This window comes from Notamacropus eugenii, chromosome 7, assembly GCF_028372415.1.
Source record: "Notamacropus eugenii isolate mMacEug1 chromosome 7, mMacEug1.pri_v2, whole genome shotgun sequence".
Taxonomy (NCBI): domain Eukaryota; kingdom Metazoa; phylum Chordata; class Mammalia; order Diprotodontia; family Macropodidae; genus Notamacropus; species Notamacropus eugenii.
In genome coordinates, this window is record NC_092878.1 from 5926636 (window position 1) to 5945225 (window position 18590).

The 18590-nt window shown below is 38.1% G+C and overlaps 1 long non-coding RNA gene across 1 annotated transcript in view; it reads left to right on the forward strand.

Moving 5' to 3' along the window:
• Positions 1–17024, forward strand: part of LOC140513098 (uncharacterized) — a 41589-nt gene extending 24565 nt beyond the window's left edge. The window contains exons 4-5 of the long non-coding RNA XR_011970072.1: positions 14381–14842; positions 16043–17024. This is a non-coding gene — a long non-coding RNA (uncharacterized lncRNA). The remainder of the gene's footprint in view (positions 1–14380; positions 14843–16042) is intronic.
• The last annotated feature ends 1566 nt before the right edge of the window (positions 17025–18590 follow it).

Consider the following 18590-nt stretch of genomic DNA (forward strand, 5'->3'; position numbering starts at 1 on the left):
TTATGTTTGTGTTCCTTTTTTGAAAGCTGTTCGTATGCTTTGAAATCATGTGGATTAGATTTTAATCTCACTGATTTGTATCATTTTCCTGTAGTTTTTGAATGATAGTTTTTTTTTTTAAATTACTGATATTTAATGCTTTTTCTTATAAGGCCAAGCATAACAAGACCTTCTGTGTATTATCATTTTTTCAGATAATCAAATATTGCAGCAATGTACCTCATAAGACTTCTTTCTTCAAAGCATAATATCCTTAGTAGCTTCCATTGGCTCCCATATTGCACCAGTTCATATACCACACAATTCATCTTGATTTGGATATGCTCCAGCTCATTTCTAGATCCTTCTTAAGCTGAGGCACCTGAACTAAATGCCATTTGTCATGTATGGAAGCCAAGGATCCTTGGGGAATTCCCACAAATACCAGTGATGGGGTCAGCTTGCCTGTCCTTCTCCAGCCTTTCTGGTGCTTTTGTTAGGGGTAGACAAGCTCTGTGTGGCTGTGCTCTAGTCATAATGGGGCAGGATGGAGACAGAAGGTAAAATGGAAGGCTTTGTGAGTTTCTTCCAAATCTCAAAGACACTCACTGGGAGGGACAGATCTTCTTGTGGAAAGGGATGACAGCCTTCTTGTGTGCCCCAAGGTAAAAAAGAAGGAAAGAGCAGTTAAATACCCATTCACTTACAATTAAGGACTGGGGGTCATCTATTAGAAGAGCCGAAACAGCTGCCTGAGCAGCCATTTTGTAAATTTTTATTAAGATACAGTGGGACTTTTTAAATGGAAGAGTTCAAGATGTGTTGATTAACCAAGAGCATGTTGCCTAAGAAGTCTCTCCCTAAGTAAGCAGTAAGCCTTCCCTAAGGGAGCAGCCTCAGCTTGCAGCCAATAAACCCAAGGAACTAGCCTAATGCTGCCATCTAAACAACAAGTTGTCCTAATAGATGTGATAGTGTGAATACATGTGTTATTGTGAAGATTAGTGTGACTTCGGATACTCCGCCAGAAAAAAGCAATATCAAATATAAGAAGCCACACATGTAATTTACATCAACCATTTGTAAAGTTTGTTGTTGAGACAGAAGGTTGGCGATCTACATGGAATTTTAATAAAGGAGAGGCAGAGAACAGGTATCTCTCACTGTTGAGTCAGCATTGCTATTACATGACAAGTTCGAAATCTTTGGATGGAAATATTATTGGACCAGAAGTTTATCATTGGCATGGTGCTCAATAGAAATATTCTTTGAGAATGGCCTACTGACTTTCTCCTAATTCTCTTTTCAGTAAACAAGCTTGGTTTTCTTTTTAATTTGATCTTCTGAGTGAACCTTCCTGCACTAAGGCTATGTCCTGTCTAGTCAGCTACCACTGTTCCTTTAGAAACTTAGATGCAGACCTGTGTGACCACTGTCTTTGCTGCTCAGAAAGGGGAAGTAACCACACTCATCTCTTCATTCTTTCCTCTCTCTTCCACCAATTACCTCAGCAAGGAAACAGACCCACTCTGAGCCTATCTCCCTCTGAAACATCTTTTCAAGTATTTCCACTTTGCTAGTCACCATCCCTTTGTTTTTTTCCCATTTCTCTTCTCATTCTTGTACTCGTCCCTCGCTGGCCACTTTGGAGAAAATCTCCATCCCCTCTCTCCTGTTCTTTCATTTCTATCCTTCTTAACCCTCTCCACTTATTTGCCAGTTCAACCCTCCCTACCTTTTTAGCTGTGCCTTCTGGAATTCTTATTCCATAGCAAAAAACTCACTTTCATCCTGTACCTCTTCATCCTCTTTCCTTGATACTACTTTTATCTGTTAGCCCTCTAAGATTTAATTGATAGTAGTTCCTCACTAAGATCTAACTGATAGTACTTTTAAGTCTTCCTTTCTAGCAGTGAATATACCTTCTCTTATATCCCCTGACAAATTGGTCCTAGAGAGAGTCAGAATACATCTAGTTCCCTTCTGTGACTCCTAGAGTTTCCCTTCACTCATCCTCTCAGCAACCCTTTCTCCTTTAAAGTCTACTCAATCAAAATTTTATACCTAACAAATTTTGGTCACTGGAAAAATGGTGTCATACTCAAATAGAAACATCCCTGTGGCCACATATTGAGTTAGAAAACCACAAAATAGTATTACTGGGTTTGGGAGGATGATGTTACCCTCTACAATACAGGTGGGATAGGAGCTGGGGGAGAGAGGGAGGGGAAAGAGGGTAAGGTTTTAGGGGCTGTGAATAAGGGATGAGATGGTAAGGACTGTAGAATGGGATTGGGATGATGCTCTATAGCTCTTCAGAGTCAATGGGATGTGAAGGGTATGATATCAGTATAGAGTTGAATAGGTTCACAAAGGGGTAAAAATGAGAAGAGAGAATGGGTAGTATAGGAGAAATGACATGGGAGAAAATTGAGGAGTCAAGGGATTGGAGGCCACAGTGTGTTGTTTTTTTTTTGTAAGGAAACAGAGGGAGAGGTGAAAGTTAATGTTATGATCAGATAAAAAGATTTTTGGAATTCTTGAACATAGAGATGGTACATTTGTGGTGATGGCAGGATCAAGGGTATGATCATATTTATGAATGGCTGAGGTAGAGTTGAAAAGGTAGCTCGTGGGAAGTGAACAGGTTGAAGAACTAAGTGGTTAGAATATTTGAGGGAAATGGAATCAGTATGTATGTTGAAGTTCCCTAATATGAGAGCAGGGTCTGGAGAGGACAGGAAAATTGTGAGCCAGGTATCAAATTCATTGCAGAAGGAAGAGGAATGACCTGGGGGGTCTATAGACAGGAAGTACTGTGATTTTGATTGGGCAGTAGATAAGAATAGCATAAACCTCACAGAGAGAGAGGTTACTGATGGATGGAAGTAGGAGGAGAACCTGAAAGTAGCAATGGGGATCAAGGAATATTCTAATTCCTCCATCTTGGCCAGTGATCTAAAGAGAAGTAAAGATGCAGCTAATACTGAGAAGTGTGGCTAGGAAAGCTATGTCATCAAAAGGGAACCACCTCTCAGCAAGAGTTCGTAAATGGAAGGAGTGAAAGAGGAAAAGATTTAAGATGAAAGGAAGTTACTCCAGAGAGCATAGTGGAAGGGCTAGGTGGAGTTAGCTTGAAACTTTGGGGTAGGAGGGTTGAGGGGGATGGAGATGAGGAATTGGATGCTTGGCATAAGAAATGGGTTTTGGATGATAATCTACAGGATAAAATCCTGTCATTAAATCTCTCCCTATGCTTCATCCCTCCTGTACTTACTCTTTGCCCCAACTTTACTTAAGAAAACTGTGATTAATTTCTTACTTATGACAAGTGGTAGTCCTAGACCTGAAACCTAAATGTGTTGACTGTCATCTTGAAACAAGCCTGTCTAGGTTCTGTTCCATGCTACAATATAAGCCTGGAAATTCCCAAAGAATCAAATATTAAGAACTAATTATCAATTATTTTTGTATAGCTAGCTCTGAATTTCATAAGCAAAGAATCTGTTGTGTAGTAGGGCATCTAAATATTCCCTTGGTTCAATACGCATTCCTTTCCAAGTAGAACAGAGACCCAAAGATAGGTTCACAGTGGTCACTTAGATATCTGGTGAAGAAGGAATGATACCTACTTTTAGAAAATGCCATAATATGAATGCAGGCTCCACTTGCCCTTATTTCTTTTTGTTAAATTTCAGTTATCAAGCCTGTATTTTTTCTTCTTCCTACCTTCCCTACCTCAGGGATGGGAGAGGAGCCTTATAACATGTATAATCAAGCAAAACAAATTCCTACACTGGGCCAGTAGCCAAAAATATGTGTCTCATTCTGTATATTAGTCTGTCACGTCTCCATCCTGAGGTGGATAGTACATTGTTCATCAATCCCCTGGTATCATGATGGATTGCCAACTTAGTCCTGGGCTGTGCTTGACTCAGATCAGTTGTTCCCTGATTATTCTAGTTCTGTAGTAAAACAAGAGAAATACTATAGTAAATAAGAGGTCATTCAGCATTAATACACATAGGTTTACTTAGCTAGAACAAGAGGAAGTTGAGTACAGGATAAACATTGAAGACCCTCCAGCTGATTCAATGGAAGGAAGCTCCCTTGCCTGAGTTCTCCCTTGTGATCCACCAGAGAAGAATCAGAGAACCCTTGGTGCACCTTTGTATTCACATGACCAGGACGTGATGTATCTTGAGCCTTTAGTTCCCTGCACCACCTAAGATTTTAAGGATGGTTTCAATACCTTTTAAGGAAAAATTAGTTCAGTTTAGATGGGGAAGGGATTAGAATATTGTTCCTACCATAACATGGATCAAAATTCTTATATTTAAATTTTTTGAAGTGTTGGTGTGAGAATAGAAGTGATTTTGGTTCTGCTTCTTTCACTTTACATCACTCCATACAAGTCTTATCAGGTTTCTCTGAAGCCATCTTCAGTCATTTCTTACAGCAAAATTGTATTACGCTGATAAATCAGAATTTGTTCAGACACTCTCCTTTATTTTAAATCCAGTCAATTAGCAAGAATTTGTTAATTGTTCTTTGGCAGACACATAGGACCTGTGGTAGGCTCTGCCCTGGAATATAAATAATGAAACATTAAAATAATAAAAATATGAATAATAAAAATCCCTCTCCTGCTCCTGGGGATCTGTACCCTAATTGAGAAGCAGGCACACACTGAAGAATCTATGAAAACAAATACAGATAAGCGCAAGGCAGTTTAGCCAAAACTACTAGGCATGTGCAGAATTGTCCTGCTGCCAACTGTGTATATGTGATTCAGGATTGGAGAGGTTTGGTGCTTTGAGACAGCAAGATGGTCTTTTGGCCACTGAACAGGAAGGACTGTTTTCTTGCATATTTAAAAGGATTGACGCCACCTTCAATGTTCTTCCCTTCTCGCTACAAATCATGCCAGAATTATTTTGGATTGCTTAGAGTCATGAGGCACCTAATGCAAATGTAAGTGCCTTACCCCTAGGTAAGCCTGGATTTGGGGTTGCACCTTTGTTCTTCCCTGATCTTGAATAAAATCTGTCCTGAGATGCACATGTCCATTCACATGACCTTGTTAGTTCAGGAGGTTTGGGGGTCTTGGGTCCTTTTCACGTGAGGAGTGTCTGATATCTGTTCCATTGCTCTCATGAAAGACACGATCATGGGTGTAGGTCTGCCCCATTGTGCCAGAAGACGTATTTGGAATGATTTGGACAGGGCAAAGCTTAGAAGAAAAGTGGAATGTCTAGTGTTCCTTGAACTGAGCCAGTCTCTAACCTGTGGGTAGTCAGAGTCAAACAGAGCAGGCAAGAGACCTGAGAGCCAGGAATCAAACAAGTTTAGTTTCTAAAGTGAGGGAAATGGCTTCAAGCAGAGTCTCCCTCCCTAGGAAGGAGGCCGTGTCTGTTTACAGCAAGAGTGGGGAACTGAGTAACCGTAGGTGTTATTGGTAAACAGAGTTGTTGAGTTTTGTGGTTTTTCAGTGAAGTGCAGAACTGGGGTCACCATGGCTAGGACTTTCCACTCTTGTGCAGCAGCAGAGCACCTGATTTGGGTCAGCTGGCAATTAGAAGGTAGATTATTAGTATGTCAAAGGGTGAAGCCTCAACCTTAGGTTTCGAGGAGGGGTTCCCTAGAAAGTAAGGGACCGCCAGCAAATCTAGGTGATTAGTATAGTCGTTACACTGATCACACATACTTTTCTCCGCACTGGTTAGTAGATCTACTTACTGCTCTATGTTCTGATGACTTCTAAGTACCAACCTACTGAGAGACTAACAGCATCTACAAGGTATTGAATCCACTTTTCAGTCATATTATCAAGGCCTACTGTATGTGCGTCTTAGAATTTTTTTTTTTTTTTAGGAGATAAATGGCTGTCCCGTTCTGGATTCATTTTTTTGTATTGAGTTCCTGTATCTATTTCACTGTCTAAGGAAAACTATAGCTACCTGAGTCCCTCAGGTATTGGAGTGAGAATTTACTGAATGTGAGAAAATAATGCCACCTTCCCACCCCCATCCATTAGAGGACAGGCTCCCCACATTCTGCACTGGGGCGCATTGGGAAAGGGAGGGTTTCAGTCGTTTGCCTAACAGAACTTCGTAGTGGTTCATTAATTTTAAAGTAGTTAAAAACAAGGCAGTTGTGGAGGGACTTGTTTTTCTGCACTGAGGTAAGTTAGAAGCTGGATTCCCCGCCACAAGACGTCACTGTTCTGCTTTAGTAAGAGAGAAGTCATGAAAATTAGGATGGAGTCTTAAACAAAATAGGTGCTCAATAAATGGTGATTCCATTGAATGGTATTTGCAACACACATAGAGTACTTTGACCTAAACACTAAGTCACTGACAGAGGATTGGTGTTTGCTGCTAGAAAAATTATTTGCTGGAAAATTTGTTTTACTACAAAGTGAAACACTGAGTTAACACTGAGTTAATACCTGTCTAATAGACTCCAAACAGAATTCTGCTTGGGTAGGTGGTATTCTTGGGTCTCTTTACTGATTCATTTCAATTCATTTCACTGACCTTTTATCATTTCTTTTATCATGAGGAGACAATATCTGGAGCTGTGAGTGGAGTAGCTGTGGGTGTCAGGGACAGACTGGGGCAGAAAAGAAGCAGGAGACACAACATAACTGTCAAGATGCAAAATAATTGCTCTTTCAAATAATTGTAAAATAATTGTTCAGGCAACAGACATTTATTAAATATTCCAGGTTTGTGATACAAAGATAGAAATGAAAATAAAATGTAAAAAAAATCGAATCTAAATATTTCAAGGTTTAGCTGAGGCAGACCTCACTTTAACTTTTTCCATCTCCGTCCTGTGAAAGGAAATAAATTCACAGACCTTTGATTCTAATTCTCCTGGTAAAAACCAAAGGCACTGCTTTGGCATACTACTAGGAGTGGAGAAGAGAAAACAGGAGGACAGAAAAATAAATTGGAGAGGAAAAAGATTCCTTGACAGAGGGAAAGTAGATTGGAAACTCAACTGTGGCCACTCCTTTTTTCCTAGAGTTTCCACAGGCCTGGGTCCTAACCTGATTGATTGATTAACCCAAGAAAACTGGCAATTATCTTTCCTCTGAAGGTGGAATGGGGTATGGTCCTAAAAAAGGAAAGAGAGAATTGAAAACAAGTGACTAGAAATCTTAGAAGGTAGCTTTAAATCTGAATTAAAAACCACCTCATATGTTACATATACAAAGAAAGGAAATTAATTTAGATAAAAAGATTTTGGATTAGGGCACAAATAGGAATGTGGGAAAGACCTGAGGAAATACACTGCCATCAGTGCTAATTAACTGAACAAAACTAGTGTCTGACCAGGTACTGACTTAAAAGGGAGACAAGATAAAGATGTAAATACAAAAGGAATAAATGAAGACAAGGACTGTCTTGGAACTCGAGCTTCAGATGAGAAGGGATTGAACAATAAAATGAAAGTGACTTGAATGGGGGAGAAAACAAAACTCAGAAATCTCTTGTATCCAGGTGACCTAAAGAAAAACATAGAATTAAAACGGGAGCCTGAAAGAATATGCCAAGGGAACAGAAATTGCAGTTATCAAATTAAGCAAAAAATAAGTTAAAAAATAAGATACAGATAAACTAGAAACCAAAAAATAGAGAAATGATAAATATAAAAGGTGGTTCTTTAAAAAGACTAGTCAAATCAATAATCCTTTAGCCAATCTGATTTAAAAGAAGAGGAATGCACAAAGTGAAGTCCCAAAAAACCCAGAAAAAATAAACGAATTTTCAAAACCTACAGTGTAGTTATATAATGTGAGAACATGAAATAGAGGAATACTTTTAAAAATACAAAATATCCAGACTAACAGAAGATGAAAAAGAGATCTTTAAAAATGCAATCTAAGAAAAAGAAGCGAAACTAGAGCTAAATAGGTATAGAACTAAATAAAGGAACCATCAGAGAAAAACACACTTCATAGTGATGGGAGAATTCTGTCTGATCTTTGAAGAGCTGCAATTACCAATAATAGTAAATCGTTCTCAAAAAATGAGAAAGAAGTCACTTTGTATATTCCTTTTATGAGACAAATATTGTCCTGATGTCTAAGTCAGGAAAAGATAAAGGATAGAAGGATCACTACAGACTGAAATCACTAATGAATATTGATTAAAAATTTTAAATGAAATCCTGTCAGACTACACAGATTATTCCAAGAAATCATTCGTTATGACCAAGTTGGATATTTGTAGCAGGGTTGATGCAAGGAGTCTTCAACATTAGGAAAACAATGTAAGTGATAACATTAGAAATAAACAAAGAAAAATCCCAAACCACATGATTGTCTTGATACATTCAGAAAAAAAGCTGTTCACAAAGCACGGCGCTTACGCAAAAGTGAAACAGAACAGAAAACCTCAGACTGTAACATTCAGGCATAAAAAGACCTTTTTAAAAAAAAATCATGTAAAATATGTAACCTCACACACAAGTATCCTAGGCACTACTAAAAGCTTTCTTCACTAAATACAAGAAGAGAGCTTGGGTGCCCCTCTTCCTGTTTTTTTTTTTTTATATAGTTCTGGAAATTCTGGCAGTAGTAATATGACAAGATAAAGCAGTTAAAACTGTAAACATAGGTAAGGAGGAGATAAAACTTCCCTATTTGCTGCTGCTGATTTGCTTGGAAAATCCTAATAAATCACCAAAGATATTAATTGATAAAATTAATGGTTTCAGCTAAGTTGCAGGCTCCAAGATAAACAGCCAACACAATAGCGGTTGAATACTAAAACAGTCACAGAATGGGGGCTCACTACAACGTTCATCAGATATCTAGGGATCATCTGTTGAAGCACACAAAAGACATTCAGTGATAAAGTCCTCCTCCACCATAATATGCCTCTGCATGTGAAATAATTTACCTGTTCTATGTCTCCTTTCTGTCTGCAACCATTGTCCTCCTCTTTCTCATCTCTTAATTTTTTTATGTCATTCATTCAAGTTCATCTTATACCAGAACCTTCTATGTATATTCTTTCTATTAGGTTCCCCACCCCTAGCTGTACTATTAATGTTACAGTTTTTAAGAATTACAAGTGTCTTCTTCCCAGGTAGGGTTATAAATAGTTTAGCTCTGCTGAATCCTTTATGTTTTCTTTGCCCGTTTTACCTGTTTGTGCTTCTCTTGGGTCTTGATATTGGCGGTCAGGTTTGTGATTTAGTTCTGGTCTTTTACTTATGAAGTCTTGAAATCCTTCTATTTTGTTGAATGATCATTTTTTCCCTTGATGTATTATGCATAATTTTACTGGTAAGTGATTCTTGGCTGCAGCTCTTTTGCCATTCAGAATATCATGTTCCATAACCTCCAGTGTTTTAACATTACAGCTGTGAAGTCCTGTGTGATCCTGATTGTAACTCCCTGACATTTGAATTGTTTCTTTCTGACACTCGTAGCATTTTTTCCCTTGACATGATAGTTCTGAAATTTGATTATAATGTTCCTTGGGATTTTTATTTTGTTTTGGCTAATGAAAAAAAAAAAGCAGGGGTAATGATCATGACTTCAGACAAAGTTAAAGACAAAACAGATTTAATTAAAAAAGATAAACAGGGAAACTATGCTACATGCCTCCAATATTATTCAGTATTGTTTTAAACCATTTAAAATAACTGTAGACAGTATAAAAATGCCTGAGAGTATGCCTTCCAAAACAGACACAGGAATTATATGAACATAATTATAAAATACTCTTTATGTAAATAAAACCAAATTTAAATAATTGAATTCTTATTCCCAAAACTCAAATCTTTGCATTTGTCAAACACAGGGTTACCATAATCCTTTGCTGCTGTGTATTGTATATCTATTCAATTCCATTGATTTACCTTTCTATTTCCTAACCAGTATAAAATAGCTTGATATTTACTGCCTTGTAATGTAATTTGAAGTCTGGTACTGCTGAACCTCCTTTCTTTACACTTTTTTCATTAAATTCTGATCCTCTGTTCTTCCAAATGAATTTTGTTTTTTTCTGACTCAGTAAAATAATTTTTTAGTAATTTATTTGGGATAACATTGAATAAATAGATTAATTAGGTAAAACTGCCATTTTTATTATGTTGGCTTTGCTTACGCATAAATAATTACTATTTCTTCAATTTATTTTGGGACCTCTTTTCTGAGGTGATCAGTGGACTCTTTCAATACCTATTTTGCCCTCTGGTTCTAGGATTTCAGGGCAGTTTTCCATGATGATTTCTTGAAAGATGCTGTTCAGGTCCTCCTTTTGATTATGGCTTTCAGGTTGTCCAATGATTCTGATATTGTCTCTCCTGGATATTTTCCTGGTCAGTTGTTTTTCCAATGAGATATTTTGCATTTTCTTCAGTTTACCCAATTCTGATTTTTTAAGATGTTGTTTTCCTCAGTTAACTTTTATACTTTCTTTTCCATTTGGCCAACTTTCCTTTTTAAACAGTTTTCCAAGCTTTTGAGTCTTTTTTCATAGTTTCCTTTTATCACTCTCATTTCTAGTCCCAACTTTTCTTCTGCCTCTTTTATACGATTTCTAAACTCCCTTTTGAGCTCTTCCATGAGACCACTTCTCACTTGGTTTGCCCATAGGTGCTTTGACATTGTTATCTTCTTGTGAGTTTGTGTCTTGATCTTCCCTGTCACCATAATAACTTTCAGTGGTCGGATTCTTTTTATGTTTTTTGCTTACCTTTTTTTGGCCTTCTTCTTTCACAAAATGGAGAAATGTATGTATAACCTCATCTATTATGGAACTGTCAGTGGTTCTTTAAAAAAAAATCAGTCAACAAAATCCTGAGTTGAAAGGGACCTCAGAAGACATGCAGTCCTAAGTACTAAGGTAAAAATCATTTTTACAAGATTATTTTTCATTTTAGGACCAAGCCAGATTCTTCCTTGAGGCTCATTGCCAGAAATTTAGACAACTAACACTTGACTTTTTGTTGCAATTTTTACTTTTACAACATAACTGTTATGGACGTGCTTTGGATCATTACACATATGTGACCTTTGTTGAACTGCTTATTTCCTCAATGAGGGTGAGAAGGGAGGGAGGAAGGGAGAGTAGTTGGAACTCAAAGCTTTAATAATGAATGGTAAAAATTATTTCAGCTTGCAACTGGAAATTAAGCTATACAGGCAGTGGAGCAGAGAAATCTATTTTTTCCTACAGGAAAAGAGAGGGGAAGGGAGATGGAAGAAGGGTGGGTAATAGAAGGGAGGACAGACTGGAGGGAGGCAGGAATCTGTTCTAGCTGGGACTTAAATATGGCCTGTCTCTTCCCTCCCTTTCCCCCCCAAAAATGTTGATTCCTTAGTATGGAAAGAAGCTGGGATACCTTAGAGTCCCAAGCCCTAGGACAGGGATTGGGAACCTGAGGGCACATGTGACCTTCTGGGTCCTTGAGTTTGACCTTTTAACTGAGCCCAAGTTTTACAGAACAAATCCTCTTATTAAGGGGATTTGTGAGGACCTAGAGGGTCACATATGGCCTTGAGGCCACAGGTTCCCTGCTCCTACCCTAAGGTATCAGCTATCAAAGGGAAAAGAGACAGAAAGTGAAAGATAGGGGAACATAAGGAAAAAACCTTCAAAAAACCCTCCAAATTCCTGAATCTCTAAGGAGGATGAAAACTTCATTATAGATCATGAGTGTAAGCAGACAAACCAAAAAGAAATAAATAGCAGAAGAGACTGTGGGGGAGGACAGAGTGGCCACACTGAAGTCCCAGCTAGAAACGACTCCTGTCTTTTCATTTGTCCTGGTGTTAGGAAGGAATTACAGGGCGAAGAGCTGAATTCTGTTGCAAGCCCTTCAGTCTGCTTGGGAAGACCTACCAGAGCATGGGGACTCAACTTTTGCAGTTAATGAAGTGTGTATGGATTCGGAACAGTTCTTCATTCTCAAGTAAAGTATGCTGTCAGGGGAATAGTAGGTGAAATTTAAATGATGGCATGCTCATACAGAGTATTACTCTAGAGAATTCTAGGAATCACCATTTGTTTTTAAGAGAAAGCATGAGCGAATACATGAGTGCATAAAAAATTTAAAGCTGTCTATGGAGCTGCACAGGGGAAGGGGACTTTTACCTTAATTTTGATAAATGTTTGCATTTTAAAGAATTTCTCTGTAATAGCATTTGATTTTATGGCTCATGGACACAGGCTTCCCCCAACACCCAAAATTTTTCCTTCTGCTTTCCTGCTGAAAACTTTACCTTCAGATAACGGACTTTTGGGGGTCTGTCCCTCTACCCAAGACTTTTCAGTTTTGCTTGTCTTGTTTTTGACACCATTAACTTTTGTCTACTTGCTGACCATACACCATAGCTTATCAAAGTTGACCTTTGGGCAGAATCTCTGGCTCTTCCTCAAGGGGCAATATCTCAGCCACTTTCCCAAATGAACTTGTGGAAGTTGATTCAGAGATGGTACAGACCACCTACCCTCACTGCCCTGGCCCTCCCTCAGGGTACTTCTGCTTGCCTGTGTGTCCCTGGCCTTGACTGAATTGCTCCCTTGGGTGCTTCTGGGTTTTTCTCAGTCTGGAAGGCTGGATTTGAGAGGGAGGGAGTAAAGAGAAGTGAAAAGAGGCCAAACTTGGAGGAGGGGGACAAGGTTCACACTAGATGTCTCCCTCATCACAAGCCTAACCTCCCCTGAATTAAAGTTCTTCTCTCCCTTATTTAAAACTCCTGCTGCATTCTGACTCTGGCTACCGAAGCTAAGAGAGGGGAGAAAAAAGATTGACAAAGGAGCTAGGATTTTACTTCTCAAGCCCAGGTAACATTTAATTAAATTTAAACATTTAATTAAAAAAGGAAAATACATATGCATAGTCACGTAAGATGAATCCTTGCATTGGCCATGTCCACTGTGTGTTTGTGTGTGTGTGTGTGTGTGTGTGTGTGTTTGTGTCAGTCCCTACTCTGAGCCTGTCGTCTCTCTGGCAGGAGAATGAACATAATGACAAAGCCATAACTATACTTCTTCTGTTCAGGGGCCGTATGAAGGCCCTCCAGTGCTTCTTGTTGGTGCTTTCCCCAGCACTTGCTGGCTTTCATCTTTTGCCTTTGTGTGAGAGCTAGACCATCCTAGGTGGAGGCTCTGGGACCTCCTGGCCTTGACTGGGATTTGAGGAGAGGGGGTGCTGATGTCAGCTCTCCAGCCTTCATGGCCCCTTTCCAGGGTTCACCCTTCTTCCAGAAGGATGGAAGGTCCAAGAGATGGCAGGGTCTGAGGAGGCCAGGACGAGCAAGGCTGCCTAGGACCGTGGAAGATGAGGGGATACAGGATTGATGGATCTTGAAACAGAGAACTTCCCTGCCCCACACCCTGTGCTCATCCTTAGCTTACTGCTGCTATTGTGTGACCCTGCCGTAGGAAGAAAATGGCGAGGAACCAAGGGTGTCTGCCAAGGCATAACAGCAGTGAGTGGAATTGGGAGGGAGGGAGGACCAATACCTGCAGGTTCCAGCAAGAACATACGTGTGCCTGAATGACTTCACCACCGGCCATGGGGTCCAGATTATAAAGGGACAATCCTGAGCATTTTGGTTTTTAGATTGTAATCTTTCAGTTTTTTCTGTGTTTTCTAGTGGGTATAGAATAATATTATGCTATTTGGATATTCTTTTTTTATACTTAAAGGTCTTTCATCTTTCTACTGCTGTATTTGTTGGTTGTTACTAGAATTGTTCATTATAACCACTTTTTGCTTCAAATTAGAAATATTCTGTGTATTTAGAAGTCCTATGCAATCTTCTTTAATCTTCTTTGATATTCTCTAATATTCTTTAATATTTTTTTAATTTTAAAACTTTTAAATTATTATTTAAAAATTTCTCATGTACTTTGGAGGTCAGTGATCCTTATATTTTCTCCATGCATTTTGTATTTATTTAAGATTAATGACAAACTGGTATCTCCACATTCTACCTTCTCTGCTGCCCCTTCCTCATCAACTGCCTCCTTCTCATCCTAGAAAAACTTCTCTGAGATCTTCTCTGCCTGGACTTCAGGAGAGGCTCCCAGAAATGCTTTGCTTCACTCCAGACTCTCTATTAGCAATTACTTTTAGTTTTTATTTATAAGTAGCTAACATCAACTACCTCAGTTACTTCAGTGAATACTTCTCAAATAAGATGTGTAGCAGAACATAAAACTTTCCCTATTCCCTTCAGTTTTGAAAGACTTCTTGCCTTTTGCAAGGAGACATGAGAAGTCTGGGCTTGCTCAGATGTTTCAAATTGGGAATATAATATTTTTCCCATAGTAGGGCTTCCTTAGCTACTAAGCTTTGACCCCAATATTATTAGGGAGTAGGAAGAAGAGGAAATAAGCTAATGCAATTTTTATTCATTTTGCAGAAGTCATAACTTAAAAAGGAGACTGCAACCCAGTTGGCCCAGAGGAATTATCAGTACCCAGAGATGCCAATAACAGATTTATCCTGGCCCTTCTTTTCAGTCTTCTTACCTCCTGAACTTGGAATAAAACATCTCTTATTGCTAATTCCAGAACTGACTAAAAGGAGGACAAATGGGTCAGATGTGCATACTACACCTATACCAGAATTGTGAATTTATTAAAGTTAATTTGAAGTCTCAGTCTAGATTCTGATACTTGAAAGTTTTTGAAAGTAATCCTGGGATATTCAGGCAACGCTTTGAGGAGAAGTCACTGACTGTCTAGAGGAAGTCACACAACTGTAAAAACTGTGTGTGATGCATATTTCTATCACATAATTTAGACTGGTCCATCTCTGCAGCATCCAGCATCACCGTCATGACTGTGTCAAGATACTGACAAGGAGTCAGGTTAAGTTACAGGTAAGATCATAGCTTCTCAGCCTTTCCACAGTCCATTTAATGGAGAATATTCTAATCTTTTAAAGACAGAAGATAGGAATAGGGACTAATAAACTTGTGATTTCATTATTATGGGGAACTCCCAGGGGAGGAAATTTTTTTTCTACCAATGATGATCTGCAGCTTTTCTGTAACTTATAGTCTAAAAGAGTTCCCTAGAATACTGAAAAGTTAAGTGACTTTCCTGCAGTTATCCAGCCAATATGTGTCAAAGGCAGGACTTGAATCTAGGTATTCTTAGTACTGAGGCATCCTGGCATACACAGGAGGGCCTGCTGCACAGGTTCTTAGATCTGCTTTTCTAAAAAGAAAGCAATTTTGGAGGGAACAATAATCTACTTTAATTACATTCACCAGCAGAGAAAATACAAGCCAAGGAAATAAAGACCAACAGACAGGGCTTCTAACTGTCTGACCATAAACAACACATACATCACAGATCAACAGACAGATCCAACTGTCAGACCATTACATACAGACATAGTTACCAGAGAGAGAAGCACCACCATCTGGTTTTTCAAAGGGGGTGGGGGGACACAGGGCATGGCTACCCAGAGTTTCAACTGTTCATATGACAGGAACATTCTTCCAAAGAGTAAGCCCCCAAAGCAAAACCTCACCTCAGAGCCAGAGGACATGACCCTCCTGACCCAGTGCCTCATTAGCAATTAACAAAAGGTGTGGGCCTTCCTGCAAAACAAACCTCTCCTAATCTGAGGCTCATTAATGGGCAGGGAACATCGTATATTAACACAAATCTCTTTAACATTACAATTTTCTATCCACTCTTCCCAGTCACTTCTTATGTTTTGAAAAAACTTTGCTGATCTGATGAGTGAATGAAGGTGATGATTGGGGATGCTTTCACTTATATTTTGCTTATTAGTAGTAATTTTCATCCTTCTCCCAGAATATTGATATAATTTACATTTCTTTTTTTGAAAACTTCATATCCTTTGAAAATTTTCATATTAACTTTTAATCTAATTGATTTTGATCAGTTTCCCATCGATTTTACATATTAGTCTTTTGCCATTGATATTTAGCCCTTTTTCTGCCTTGTAAGGCTAAGCATAGCAAGACTAATCCCTTTTTCACCTAAAAACTTTTCAGATGGTCAATTACAACGATCATGTCACTCAATAACCTTCTCTCTTCTAGGCTAAATATCACCAGCGACCTCCATTGATACCCATGTTTCATTACTTTCTGACCCTTTACCATTCAGTACATCCTTATCAGGATGTTTTCCAGCTAGTTTCTAAATGCTTCCTAAACTGGAGAACTTGAATTGAACACAATTCTGTATTTATGGAAGTCAAGGACCGTTGTTGAGGCCTCCTGATGGAACTACCTTACACCTTCTACTCCATTCTTTCTAGTGCTTTCTGGAGGCTTCTCAGAGAATGGACAGGAGAGAAATGGAAAGCTTTGTGAGTGTTTCTCCCTCAGAGAGACTAATGACTGATCCTGTTGGAAAAGGGGATAATAGCCTGAATTGGATGAATATAACCTGAATTGGAAAAGGGATGAAAGGCAAATAAAATCCTAGCTCATGGAGAACTAAAGATTTGGGATCATTTATTACAGGAGTTAAATCAGCTGCCTGAGTAGTCATTTTGTGCATCAATGTAATTGATAGTGGGACCTTTTTTTAATGAAAGAGCTAAAGATGTTCTGACTACCCAAGAAGATATTGCCTAGAAGGCTTTAACTCTAGAATATGATTTATAAGAATCAAATGTATGGCAATATTTTCAAAATAGGAGGTTGGTAGTCTGCATGTAATTTTGAAAAAGGAGATCCAAAGAACAGATGTCAACCATTATTCAATCAGTAGTGCTGAATGACAGGTCCCTAGTTGTTGAATCGAAATAGCTTTAGCTCAAATAGTTATCATGTATCTTCCCAACAAATGTCCTAGTTTGACGGAAATATCACAGAAAAGCTGCCTTATACCCTTTCTTCTAATTCTGTTCTGAGTAAAAAAGCTTGTATTTGTTTGAACTTTGGTGTCCTGAAAAAAGAGAAGTCTAGTTGGACATGTTCACTCAGACTCTTTCCTGTCTAGACAACTGCTACTAGTTCTCTTCTCTGTTATGTCTTCTCACTTTGTTAAATAATAAATTGATGTTCTGACTAAGTGGTCTCTTGAGATGTTACTTAATATGGATAACTTTCCTATATAGCCTTATTAACCAAAAATGGAAGAATACATTTGTGCTCCTGAACCTTTGAAAGGAAGGGCCTAAAATAAATTGATTCTCAGATATTTTCTGGAATATGTAACAACTTTGAGTGCTTTGTGTGGTTCAGCCATAGTGACAATACTTAAAGTATTGAACTATTAATAGTTCAAGTCACAAAAAATAATAGAGACTTGGCAGCTCTATGTCCTAAGTCCCTTTCAATCTCCCTGAGTTTATGTAGATGGGTTCTGTCTTATTGCCTCAATCTAGATTTCTGTCTGCTCCAGTAATATGAGTATGCTCCCAGAATATTCACAGCTTTTCATATGATTTCTTTCTACACTACTACCCCTAATTCGTTCAAGATTCTAAACTCTTCCAATTTTGTGTGATCCAGATATTAGGCATTCAAATGTAAATTTAAATAGATTTTATAAATGAAAATGCATTGAACTCTGTTGGCTTTAAAGTCTTGGAGCAGTGATATTCTATGACCCCAGAAAGATCTGAAATCTCTCTAAGAAATAAAAAAATAGCTTTGCAAAACTTCTGAACACGTATAGCAAAATATTGATCAAGAGCTTCCACATATCCCAGAAGGAAGACGTACAATCCAAAACACAAGGAATGTAACAGAAACATCTTTTAAAATAACTTTTACTGTTATTTTTGTTTTACATGGCTAACATTTATCCTAGCTTCTCATTCCATCACTCTTCTAGAAAGCTGGCCCATATAAGAAGAATATTTTTGAGAAAGAAAAAGAAGAAAAAAAGCCACGCCAATTAACATACTGAATACGTCCAAAAACATATGCCAAGTTCCAACTCATGGACCACAAAAAAAAGTGAAATGAAAGTGTTGTCTCCTATCTCGTCGTTGGAGTCATGTTTATTTCTTGTAATTTTGTAACATTTACTTTCGATTATTTTGTGGTTGGTCTTTCCATTTGTTTATTATTATAGTCATTGCATGTGTTGTTTTCTTGGCTCTGCTTACTTCATTATGCATGATATCGTATGTGTTTTTCTATTAATCGTATTCATCATCTCTGGTAGCATAAATAATATTCAAATATATTCATGTGCTATAATTTGTGCTGGCATTTCCCATTTAGTGGGCATCTACTTTGTTTCCAATTCTTTGCTATCACAAAATTGCTTCTGTATTTTAGTATACATGGTCAGTTTCTTCTTATCAGTCATCTGGTTGGTGTACATGCCTAATAATGACATCTTTGGATCAAAGAGTGTGGCCATTTTCGTCACCTTATTTGCATAGGTATTTGCATAATTTCAAATTGATTTCCAAAATGATTGTGTTAATTAACAGTTCTACCAACAGTGCATTAGTTTGCCTGTGTTCCCACAACTTCTTTAATACTGACTATTCTTATCTTTTGTCATTATTGCCATTTTGTTGGATAGGAAGTAAAACCTGAGAGTTGTTATTTTATTTTAATTTCTCTCATTATTGTACTTCTGAGCATTCTTTCATTTAGTTGATAATATTTTACAGAT